The sequence below is a fragment of the Sphaerodactylus townsendi genome, linkage group LG10 (assembly GCF_021028975.2).
Source record: "Sphaerodactylus townsendi isolate TG3544 linkage group LG10, MPM_Stown_v2.3, whole genome shotgun sequence".
Classification (NCBI taxonomy): Eukaryota; Metazoa; Chordata; class Lepidosauria; order Squamata; family Sphaerodactylidae; genus Sphaerodactylus; species Sphaerodactylus townsendi.
Window position 1 is genome coordinate 25,289,428 of NC_059434.1, and position 12,756 is coordinate 25,302,183.

Sequence of the window (12,756 nt, forward strand, 5' to 3'; positions counted from 1 at the left end):
GCTCTGCCACCTGAGCTAAGGTGGTTTATCTGGGGAATTCAGATTAGCCTGTGCACTCCAACACCCGCCAGCTGGGTGACCTTGGGCTAGTCACAGTTCTTCTGAGCTCTCTCAGCCCCACCTACCTCACAGGGTGTTTGTTGTGAATGAGGAAGGGAAAGGAGATTGTAAGCCCCTTTGAGTCTCCTTGCAGGAGAGAAAGGGGGGATACAAATACAACTCTTCTTCAAGCTGGCCCTGTACCATTCAACAGTGATGACAGTCATGGTTTAAGGTTGCAGACCCGGACTTACTTGCACCACTTTTAAATGGAGACCCCAAAATTTTCTCTGCTGTGGAAGTACCAGCAGTTGGTATGGTACAGTCACCACGCTCAAGGCTTGCTGCTGCTACCATCTTACCACACTCTAGCCCAGTGATGGTGAACCTTTTCGAGATCGAGTGCCCAAACTGCAACCCAAAACCCACATATTTATCGCAATGTGCCAACATGGCAATTTAACCTGAATACTGAGGTTTTAGTATAGAAAAAATGGTTGGCTCCAAGGCACACGTCACTCGGGAGTAAGCTTGGTGGTAGTCGGTGGCTTTGCTTTGAAGCAACTGTGCAATGCTTCTAACGGGTGAATCATGACCCTAGGGTTTACTCAGAAGCAAACCCCATTGCCAGCAACCGAGCCTATTCCCAGGTAAAGGATCACACCTTAGTTCTTCGCATGAAAATCAGTGGGGTTTAACAGTGCTTAACAGGGTTACCTACACTGCTTCCCCAAAACTAGGTCTTAGGTTTAATGCTAATAATCTCCCTGAAATAATTACACTATATCACATGACGGACTCTGTGCACGCGTGCCCACAGAGAGGGCTCTGAGTGCCACCTCTGGCACTTGTGCCATAGATTCACCACCACTGCTCTAGCCCCTCCCCCCCAAAGAATCTGCTAACAAGGACCAATGCCATGGAGATTACTCCAGGGCCTACCTTGGCACAGCAACTCCCATCACAACTGAGCTGAGGTTTAAAGGAACACTTTGACTGACCTGAATAATGAAAAACTTTAAAGGCCCATTGAGTAGTTAAAAAGGAGTTGGGAATATGAAGTGTAGCTCTGCCATGTATGGTCTGGATACAGAGTGTCCAGAAGGTCACTTCACCTGCAGCCATCCTTTCTTTGGGCTAGATCAGAGGAGATACTCCTTTGAGCTGGATCCAAGGAGAAAGCCTCTGGAGGCTGAAGACCTATGCTCAGAATGAGTATGATGTTGTCACATGAAGATACCTTTTACTAAATCGGACCAGTGGTCCTTCCAGGTCAGGACTGACTAGCAGTAGCTGTCCAGAATCTCAGGCTGAAGTCTTTCACATCATCTGCTGCCGGATCCTTTGTTAACTGGTATAGCCAAGGATGGATCCTTTCACCTTCCGCATGCCAAGAAGATGCTCTGCCACTGAGCCATGGGCCCTACCCATCTCGACACTCCCATTAAGTTCAGGGGCTTCCTACATTCCATGTAGGGGAAAAATCTCTATGTGGAGTGAACCTCATGGAATTTTGTAGGACTGAACTTCCAAATACTAATGCACGGAATCTGGCAATGCAGTCCAAGCAGCCAGAAAGCATCTTCTCAGGTTGTTTTGGTCATCATCTTGAGGGGAGTCAGGTTAACCCACATTAATCATTTTGTCTGAATGGATATTACAGATTGGATTGCCAGCTTCTGTCTCTTTCATAATAGCTCCATTTTCAGACATCGAATCAGTTATTTCTGGACTGTGACAAGCTTTACCTATTTTCTACATCATTCTGGTCAATTGACAAACCTGTTGACAGATTAACAGATCCAACTACATTGGATTAACTGTGGACTAATTTTAAGTTTTTAAATTACATTTTTAGATTGAATTCTAGTTTAATTTTTTAAAAAATTAAAACATTTTTTTAAAAAAGCTCCTTTTGAGCTTCTTTTTGGAAGTTGAATGCTTGTTTTTCCATAACAAACCCACACTGCAGAAATAACCAGTTATTTTCCTTTCTCTCCAGACAAGAACGTTAATGCTGTGTGAAGCATTCTGGAATCATTCTCTTCGGCTGTAGTCCTAGTGGGTTAGATAGATACAGGGATTGGGTCCTGCCGAACCATTCATCTAACAATGGCACTTTCTTCTGGAAACAGCTGCTTTTAGTGGGCTGGATCAGTAAGATCCAATCAAATGTGTTCTTGTCACGTCTGTAGCAACCTCAGGTATAACTGATAAGTAACACTAATAAGATAAGACTGCTAGCCTTTTCAGCTTAAATGAAACTTTGTGGTCTCTCTTCAGCTTTTGGCAGTGGGTTCAGCCATGTCAGGTGTAGTTCTTCTAATAAGAATGTACATTAGATTCCAGGATTTGAGTCCTAAGGATGTGTGTGAGCATGTATGTGCGTAATATGTTCACATGTTCCATCTTCTATTTCTCTGACTTCCAAGATCTTCTTTAAGGTTGTCAGTTTCTGGGTTTGGCAGCTCTGCCTCTAACAGTGGTGAAGTATTCTGTACTAAGGCAATACAGATGATGTGGAAACCTTTACCTGCTGTATTTCTTTCTGCAGTGCAGTTGCTGAAGGCACAAAGTCCTACCCTCTTCTCAGCTTATCCCTAGTGCAATCTCCTCTATCAGATACTTCACTAAAATGAGCTACTTGTGTAAATATTTTCATGGGTTGTAGTCGCTCCACTGTACTTAATCAAAGCATTGAATCAACTCTCTGTTGTCAAGATCCATCCTATTTCCCGCCTTCTTATTAGAGATCATAATACTTTCACATTATGTGCAGTAACTTTGTTTGCTTTAGACTCTCAAATGTTCATTGGATATCAATTGTAGCAGGACTGAAATAGTCATAAATGCTATTCATGTCAAGTCATTATTGTCACCAAAATACTAGCAGGTTTGTGTGTGTCTGTAACAGGAGAAAAGCCAATAAGGACTTTTTATGGAATTAGCATTATTCCTTGCAATATGTTTGATTGGGAAGATCAATTTCGGTAAATATTGCAATATTATCAGCTGAGTTGCATAATTCTCCCGAGTATGTCTTCCATACTTTTAGATGGAATCTGAAACATCTCTGCCCTGGTGGTAGAAACTAACAAGCAAACATTCCCTTCATCGTACTTGTTTTAAAGATCTTGAGTAAAAATTTATAAAAAGTATGTGTGTGGGTTAGATATGTATGTGCATATTTGAGAGAGAGAGTGAGTCCCCTTACAAGGGTGCTGGCTCTAGAATACTTTTAAAAAGCTCACCAAAGGTATGAGTAGGAATGTGCAGGAGTTGCTGTTCTTCACAGTGATGACAGATGCCAATACAAGGCTATGAGATTCCTGCAGCGATGCTACACACAATGCTTGTTGCTAGCTTGAGGGAAGCTGTCTACACCCTAGGCCAGAGCTAGTGGCAACACAGCATTTGTGAACAATGGCTCTTGCAAGACCTGCATTTTTAATTGGGTACACACCTAGCAGACATGCTATTGTTGAGATGTGGAAGTTGAAGGCAGTTGGCCTGAAGCTGCCTTTTACAGAGTTGAACCTTTGACCCTGTGAGGCCAGTATTGTCTCCTTTGAGGCCTCTTTCGCACATGCAAAATAATGCACTTTCAAATCACTTTCAATGCACTTTGCAGCTGGATTTTGCTATGCGAAATAGCAAAATCCACTTGCAAACAATTGCGAAAGTGGATTGAAAGTGCATTATTCTTCATGTGCAGAAGGGGCCTAAGTCGCAGCTGCTCTGCAAAGTCTCTGATAGGTTGGCTGTTATGGGTTTTCTGGGCTGTGTGGCTGTGGTCTGGTAGCTTTTGCTTCTATCGTTTCACCTGCATCCATGGCTGACATCTTCAGAGGCATGTCACAGTAAGATGTGTTTCTTTTCATGGCACAGTGTGGAGTGAGTATGTGGTAGGATATATGTTTTATCTGCCTCAAAAGTCAAAGGAGGGGTGAAGCACATAAAATACATATAGACATATAAACTACTACCTGATCCTTAATTTTTTTTAAAAAAAACCTGGGGATGGAAGCTAGGACCTTCTACATGCAAAGAAGATACTCTGCTTGGGACCCACAACCTGTCCCTGGTAATTATATAATTTTTAAAGATCATGCATGCTAAAAGGTCACTGGTTTTGATTAGAAGCTAGGATGCCCAGGCCAATGGTTCTATGCTTGTAGATGACAATTGATGCTTGGCCATGCTGGCAGGGGCTGATGGGAATTGTAGTCCATAACATCTGGAGTGCCAAAGATTCGCCACCACTGGTGTAGAGGCACCCTTTGGAACTTTGCCTTCTGGATGTGTAGCAGTTACAATGATTGTGAAAGTGGTGTTCTTTGCCTTTTGCACTTCTAGATGACCTACAAAGGGGAGATGCTGCATCCATGCAAAGGTGAAACTAGCGAGTCTTCCCCCTTGTTGTGCATCTTGCTTGTTTGCATATCATCATGAAGCCCCAAAGTAGTAATGTGAATCATTGGGAGGGGGGCAGGTTGGCAAAACATCCCCCAGGTTGGGAGCCACCAGGTAATCTCTTTCTAAAATGATCATGCACAGCATTTGATCAGGCCATCTGAACAGAGTTACTTTCTCAGGAATCTGAGGAGAGTGTGACTCTGCTTAGGATGGCTCTGGAAATTTATTAACATTATCCAACCCATCCCAAATACCTGGTGGTGGGTGGGGGTGGAAAGTGCCCAGTCACAGTTGACTTACGGCGATTCCTGGTGGAGTTTTCAAAGCAAGAGACGTTCAGAGGTTGTTTGCCATGGCCTGCCTCTGCATCACAACCCTGATATTCCATGGAAGTCTCCCATCCTAATACTAGCCAATCATTCTTAGATTCTGAGATCTGATGAACTCAGTCTAGCCTGGACTATCCAGGTCAGCGGAATGATATTTGGTAGATATCATAAATATTTTTTTTTGCCGTTGTTTCTCCTCTTGTCCAGTAGCACCCTGTTACTCTGCACTTTGGAAAATGTACCAACTCAGGTTTTGGTGGAACTCCAAGAGATGCACATTCTTGTCTGAAAGGGCAGCCACCAGGAAGTCCTTACAGGCTAACTGTGGGACACAGATGGGGACAATGTTCCTAGATGCTCCTAGTTGAGAAGAAAGGTGTGGTAGGACATAAGGGCAGAAACAGATTTGTGTCCAGTAGCACCTTAGGATCCAATAAGACTTTTGGGGTTTAAGCTTCCAAGAATCAAAGCTCCCTTAGTCAGGTATCTGAGAAAGGGAGGTTTGATTCTTGGAAGCTTATACCTTGATAAACGGTGGTCTATAAGGTGCTACTGGATGTGACTCTTAACTCTTTTCCTGCTGATCAATATGGCTATCCTCCTGAAACAAAGGGCAGAAGCAGTCTCTCATGTTTGGTAGTCCTGACTTGTGTTAGACCTTTGAAGGCTGTCCTCAGTGCATTGTACTGAGCACAGTAGGCCATATTAACCAAACCCATCCTGACTTAACAATGACCCGTCTTCTTTTATTACAGTCTGCTGATATTGCTAAGCCTTGAAGTGTCACTTGCAATACAAGCATCATCAGTTGAAATTGGATTAATTTGTTTGTTTTTATTTCAAATGCCAAGTCTTTCACAAGTGGGGCAGTAAATGAAAACATGTCTGTTACATACAAGAAAAGCTTCTGGCTTCCTGCAACATGCACTGGACAGGGTGATTATCTTGACAGCACAAATGAGCTTGTGAAAGGCCCAAGTGAGTGTATTCTTTGTACTGTGTGTTAACATTTGTTGTTTATGCTGTGCCTGTTTGACTAATCTTCTGCAGGCGAGAGCAGCAATGTGAATAGCCAGTTTGACTTGCTTTTGTTTACAGGGCAGGGTTCTGCAGCTGCCTTGATTCAGTTTAGCACAAAACCTAATGGACATTAGATCAGCGTCTGCACTGATGTAGCCTGGAGCGATTACATTTGTGGGATCCCGTGTCATATTTATAAGCCTGTAGTATAGCACAAGTGTGAACTTCCATGAATGTTGTCAGACTTCAGAGCTAACTCGTTACACAATAACATTTGCTTTGTATTCCAACCGGCAGCTGCACAGTGTTGTAAGTTTCAAGCTTGTACCCAAATGTAATACTATAATGATTGAATTTATCTATAGTGAAGTTAAAAATGTTAAACTGTATTAAGCTTTAAATGTTCGAGGGTTTTTTTTGTGTGTGTGTGGGACTATTCCACAGTCCATTAATAAAGATTATTTATGCTATATATTATAAAAACCTGTGTCTGGGGAAGTTTCTGTCTGATCAGAGGACTTGCTATCAATGCTTGTTTGCAAATCGTGGGAAACAGTAAAAATCCGTGCTTGAGAACAAGCACTTTAAATGGGCACATCTGGATCCCAGAGCTAAAATCTGACCCCACAATTGCTCTATCCCTGGAGTGTGGATGATGTTTATGGGGTACAGCTGGAGGAGATTCATTTGGGAGGTCTGAATAGACAATGTTAGCAGATGGGGCTTCTCATAAATCCAGGCAATTGCTGGGTACTTCCATGTATGGACAAAGCAAGCAGCTGGCATGGCAGGTAATGTAGCCTCCTTTCTGGATGAGGAAAAACCCGGAGAAAACCGCAGGTGCAATCCTTACTGTTGGGGCTACATGGCATGAATAAATATATCTGTATAACCCATCTGTACGTGTATAAAAAATGGAAGACCTATGAATTAATTTTGCACCTGGATTTATGGGTCTAGTTGCTCACAAGTATATCCCACTAAATTAATTGGAGTTTTCTTCTTGAGAGGTGTACTGAGGAGGTCTTATTATCTTACAGTCTTATTATCGTATTACAACTATGCTGGTGATTGAGGATAATAATCTAAGGCAATGAGATTCCCAATATGAGAGGAAAGCTATTTGTGGATTATTCTAAATACAAATCTTTTGTTTTTCTCCAGGGGGAAATCTGTTAGGTGACCTTTCTGGGTTTTTCGTTTGTTTTATTTGTGATTTATTTTGTTAATCTGAATAACACAGTGAAACTATGGGGGAACTTGGAACAGTGGAGAATTCCTCAATACATGAAATGCAAGTGCACATTTGATGTTAGGGGGCCCTCTTCTGGGCTCAAAAGGTAACTTGGTCTGTAGGAAGAGAATAGTTTCTGCTTGAACAAAAACCTTCGATTGGGTCTTGTTCACTAATAGCAGAGTTGATGAAACTAGAACACAGAGAGAGGGAGAGCTCTGCTTCTTCCTAAACTAATAACGCCCTGTTTAAATGAATAGCTTAATCTTGGTCTGGAAAACTGAATAGCTTCACCAGCATCCGCAGCTAGTTGCTGGATAGGGAAGACTAAGATTCTGCTTAGTAACATCTCTACCACTGTAATTTGTTAACCACATTTCCACCTTGCCATTTTCCTTCATGGCATCCACAGGTCTCCACAGACATAAGGTGGTGAACAATAGGTTGGGGAATACCCAAAGATTTTGGGGGGTTTGGGAAGGAGTGAGATAGCAGTGGGGTATGATGCCATAGAGTCTACCATCCAAAGCAGCCATTCTCTACAGGAAAATTGATCTCTGTCACCTGAAGATCAGTTTGAATTGTGGGGAATCTCCATGTCCCAGGAGGAGGCTGGCAATCCTACCAAGCAGATTTCCCATCCAGGACAAACCAGAATTGGATTCATTTAGTGTCAGCCAGAATTTGGGCTTGCCAAGTGTAACCTGGGAAATTCTTGGAGATTTGGGGGCCGTATCTGGAGAGCGTGGAGTTTGGGGAGAGGGAGGAGCTCAGCAGAGATATGATATCATAGAGTCTATCCTCTAGAGCTACCCTTTCTAGGATTGCCAAGTCCCCACTGGCCACTGTTAAGAATGAGGGTGGTAGGGTCGCTAGATCCAAGTTGGGAAACCTCTGAATTTTTGGCGATTGAACTTGGGTCAATGTCATTTGTCAAGGGAATACTTAAGGTATAAGTATTCGACCATTGTTTACATCTTCTAATGTGGATTGACAGATGATCAAAGGATAAAGTATTTTCTGGATGGATCAAATCAGGATTTTTCTGAATTAGTTGCCAAGTTTCTGTTGGATATCTGCTAAGGGAGATTTTTATATTAAATGATGGTTATTTGAGCTGTAACTATGTTATTCTGGTTTTAATATGTTTCTGGTTACAAAATGTTTTACTGTATGATGCCAATAAAGGCGTTGTGTGTGTGTGATTGAATTTGGGGAGTACGGGAACCCCAGTAGGGTACAATGCCATAGCAGCCTCCCTCAAAAGCATCCATTTCTTCCAGGGAAACTTATTTCTGCAGTCTGGAAATGAGCTATAATCCCAGGGGATTACCAGGTCCCACTTGGAAGCTAGCAAGCTCTTTCATGCAGCGGAGCTGATCTCTGTAATCTAGAGTTTAGTTTTAATTCTTGGGGGACTCCAGACCCCACCTGGAGGTTGGTGGCCCCAACCAGATTGCTGCGTCATGTGCCATCAGGCAATGACTGGGAATAGATTCCTGTGGAAGGGTTGGTCCCATTTATTTGGGGTGGAGAGAACAAATGCATTTGCCTCCCTCCCATGTACATGCCTTAGACCCACTAATTTTGCTGTTCAACTCAGTAATGCCGATTACAGATTACAAACTAAATTTTACCCCTTGTGAGTTTAAATCACTGCTTTTCCTGCATCAATTGCAGGCAGTTGTCAAGAATTCTGGTTTGATTTTTGTGTTTTATCCTGGAAGTTTGATAGGATGCCTTAACGTCTCCCACCCCAAATAGTCTAGTCACTTTTATTCTTTCTTTAAGGCCTCTAATATTGTTGCAAATATTTTAGGTTTTATCTCCAAGCCCTCTTAATAGGTCCAAGTAAATTCTGCCAATAGATGAATCGGTAGATTGAAACAGCTGCAGAAAATTCAGAGGGTTAATACTGACTCTGAGACCCAGCAATGAAACAGTCCATGCTTGTACTATACAGATGGGGACTGTCATGAGATAATATTGGCTGCGACGGTTTGCTATTTTTATTTGTTTGTCTTAAAACATGTATATGCCTCCTTTTGCTAAGCTCAAAATAGCTTTTGCTAAGCTCAAAATGCCATAAGGTATGTAACGACTAAAGTGCAAACAAATAACACAGTAGTAAAATCTGCTCCTGATCCAGATCACGAAAACATTTTGCTCAGTAAACAACATGTAGCAATACAGCTTTCCAAAATGAAATGCTTTGCAAGCCTTGCTGAACACTGATAAGAATGACATCCTTCTGTCCTCTTCTGGGAGGCCATTCCAGAGGATCAACGCATATAAGCACTGCACTGCATGCTGGGGAGAATTTTCAAAAAGTGAATGTTCTATCTGTGGCAGTTATGTCAGTTACGGCAGTTGAACTAAGATCTCTCTCTATGTGTGTTCACTAAAAACTGTGTGTTGCATGTATTTTCTGTCAGCTCAGACAATGTTTACTGTTCTGCTGTAAGCTCAGCTGTAAATGTGTAATGAGTTACTTTTGTGTTGTTTGTAAAAAATAAGTGAATTTAAGATTCAACAGTTCTCTGTGACAGAAAAGGTGACATATTGTACCACAGAAAATAACCAACTGATCTTGAACTATGCAGCAAACCAGTCTCTAAACTTCCCTGCATACTCGGTTTGGGATCCTATAAAAGAAAGTAAAACGAGCACATCCTACTTAAAACTAAATTTTCCCTTCATGATGTACCCTACACAAAGCCCGCCATGGACCAGATAAACAGTAGACCTCTCTAAGCCTCTATGACCAAATAGGAAGATGCTGAGAAGACAAGCAAAATTAGCATGTGGAGAAGCAGTGCTCCAGAGATGTGAGCCCAGGTTGTGAAGGCACGTTGTGTGCCATTGAGGCGTGTAACTTTCTCCCTAGTCCTTTCCAGCAAGACCCTGTCCCTAGCATGCAGCCCTGTTGTAAAGCAGGGACAGAAAGGTGTTCTTTTTTCCCTCCAACTTTCAATAGGCATGGCATCAGAATTTTCCCTTTGGTAGCCTGCCCCCCCCCCCCCCCCGTTTCAACCCACTAATTGCCCCCCATTCCCAGTTCCACCCAGGGTTTATAGTAGCTCTGGTTGAGCAGTTTTGGACATGGGTGAGGAATCCTTCCAATACTTCTTTAAACTAGATAGCTTTACTTAAGGCAAAAAATAATAATAATCACAGAATAAATTCAGGACTGTTCCAGGATAAGACAGGATATTAAAAAAAACAGGTTACTAGCTAGGTGAACTTATGGTCTTGGTAAGACACTGGGTGCATGGTGAACTCCTACCATACCAAGACGCGTTGCATCAACAAGCTGTATCGTGAGAATTGTCAAGGAGTGTTTTACACAGTTTGTTTTGCACTGAATTTCACTCTTTATGCACTTTATTGTTGTTTGTTATGCACAATATATAAAAAGCGGTTGATGCAACGTGTCTTTGTATGGTACTTGAGATTAACGTTGCATCGAGTGATTGATACTGTGCATGGTGAGCTCCCCCAAAACCTCAACAAGCAACATTGTGTGCTAAGAAACAGCTCCATGCTCTGCTCTGTTTTCTACATTCCACATCCTGTTGTCTGCCACCCTGTGTGTGGAGGGGGAGCTCTTTTAACAGCCTGAAAGGGTATTAACCCCTCTGGAGGCTAGGTTCTGGAATCCAAAGCCTGCCAGAACCAGGGTATTAACCCAGGGTGAGAAGGTATAAACACATCAAAGAGATGGGTGGTAAACCGAAGTCTGTCTAGTGAGATAGAGCTCATTTAGAACAAGGTAGGCACTAAGACCCCCACGGAGCATTCTACTACAAAGAAGGTCCAGTAAATGGCGGATCAATATACAAGTTTACTGCCGTCTTTTGGTGAGACAGACTATTAAAAAGATCCCTAGTCATTAAATAGTTGCCAAGCAATGCAATACATGGGAGATCTATGATGGCTTCGAATATTTCTATTTTTACCTTGAATTTACTTGTGTATTCTGTTGGAAACTGCCAGAAGTTTAAATAAATCTGTGGCTCTGTTATATGATCGGTTCTTTTTAAAAATTATTCTCCCCCAACCATTATTTCTGAAATTTCTGAAATAAATGTTGAAAATAGAATGGTGATAATGCCTCTGTAGACATCTCTTGATGTATTGTGCAATCTGGGGTGATATTCCAGAAGAAGCCATTAATCAGAAGAAGAGTTTGGATTTATATCCTGCTTTTCTCAACTGTAAGAAGTCTCAAAGTGGCTTACACATTCTTTTTCTTCCTCTCCCCACAACAGACACCTTGTGAGGTAGGTGAGGTTGAGAGAGTTCTGAGAGAACTGTGACTAGCATAAGGTCACCCAGCAGACTTCATGTGGAGGAGTTGGGAAACAAACCTGGTTCACCAGATTAGAGTCCACAGCTCATGTGGAGGAGTAGGGAATCCAACCCAGTTTTCCAGATTAGAGTCCACTGCTTGTAACCACTACACCAATTCCCCCTACTGGCTCTCAGTGGTATATTATACTGATTAAATTATATAAGAAAACTAGCGGGGCCCGGCCCGGCCACGTGTTACTGTAGCTTATTGTGGTGAAATGGGAAAGGAACAGTAGCAGCAAATCAATTGCAGAGGCCAGCAGTACGTGCTCATGGAAACGTGCAGGCTGATACTGTGAATGTGTCATTGATGTGTGTGACCGCATTCCTTGGGGAGGGGGAATGGAAAGGCACCCCTCCCACACATCTAGGCTGGTTGGTCATGATCCTTTACCTGGGAGTAAGTTGGGGTGGTGGCAATGGGTGTCGCTTCTGAGTAAACCCTCTGAGGGGCGCGACTCAGCCATTCAAAGTATGGCACGGTTGCTTTACCGAGCTTACTCCTGAGTAACGCGTGCCTCGGAGGCAACCTGGTTTTCTGAACTGTAACCTCAGTATTCAGGGAATCTAGGCTGACTGGGCCCTCCCTCCCCTCCCGGTGGTGTTCGTAGCAGGCAATGAGCCAGGGGCATGTGGTAATCTCAGTCTTCCCATCCACCACTGACTGTGGGTGACCCTGCTTAGTTTCCAACCTGAGACAAACTTGGGATAACCTGGGCTACTCAGGTGGCTGGGGATTAACCCTTCTTCTTGATCTAAATCCCCCCTGCTGCCATTCACTCTAGTGGTTTAAGACTTAAAAAAAAGAAGAAAATAAAATAAAGAGAGGCAAGCTCATCTTCCGCAGCATATGCAATCTGAAATCAACACTCTCATTGTAAAATTTCCACTAGAGGGCACCCAATCTATACATTTTAGGAGAGTTTTAAAATATTATTGAGTAGCCACACAAGGGCGCTCGCTAGGCTCACATGCGTATCAGAGCGACCTAGAGCTGCCTCAATGGCCTTTTCTGTTTATCAACATCTCTCTGAATTTCCTCCAGAAAGCATTAGCAATCTGATAGCAAGCTGCCACCACCTCTGTAGCATCTTTATAGGAGATAGCAAGATAGCCACTGATTAGCCAAACTGACATGCAGCACAAGCAAGAAGATATACATAGATATTGTACTTATTCCTCCCCCCACCCAGGTTGTGTATTCCCCTTCCTTGTGTTGGCAGAGATAAATAAGGTTTAATAACTGTTCCAAGCAGTACAGAGCAATCTTTTGGCAGAGACTAGGCAAGACTCCTCCTGTTTGGGGAATGGAGCAGAAAGGGGCCATTTTCTCAAAAGCAAGCTCCTCCTAATTCTGGTGAATGC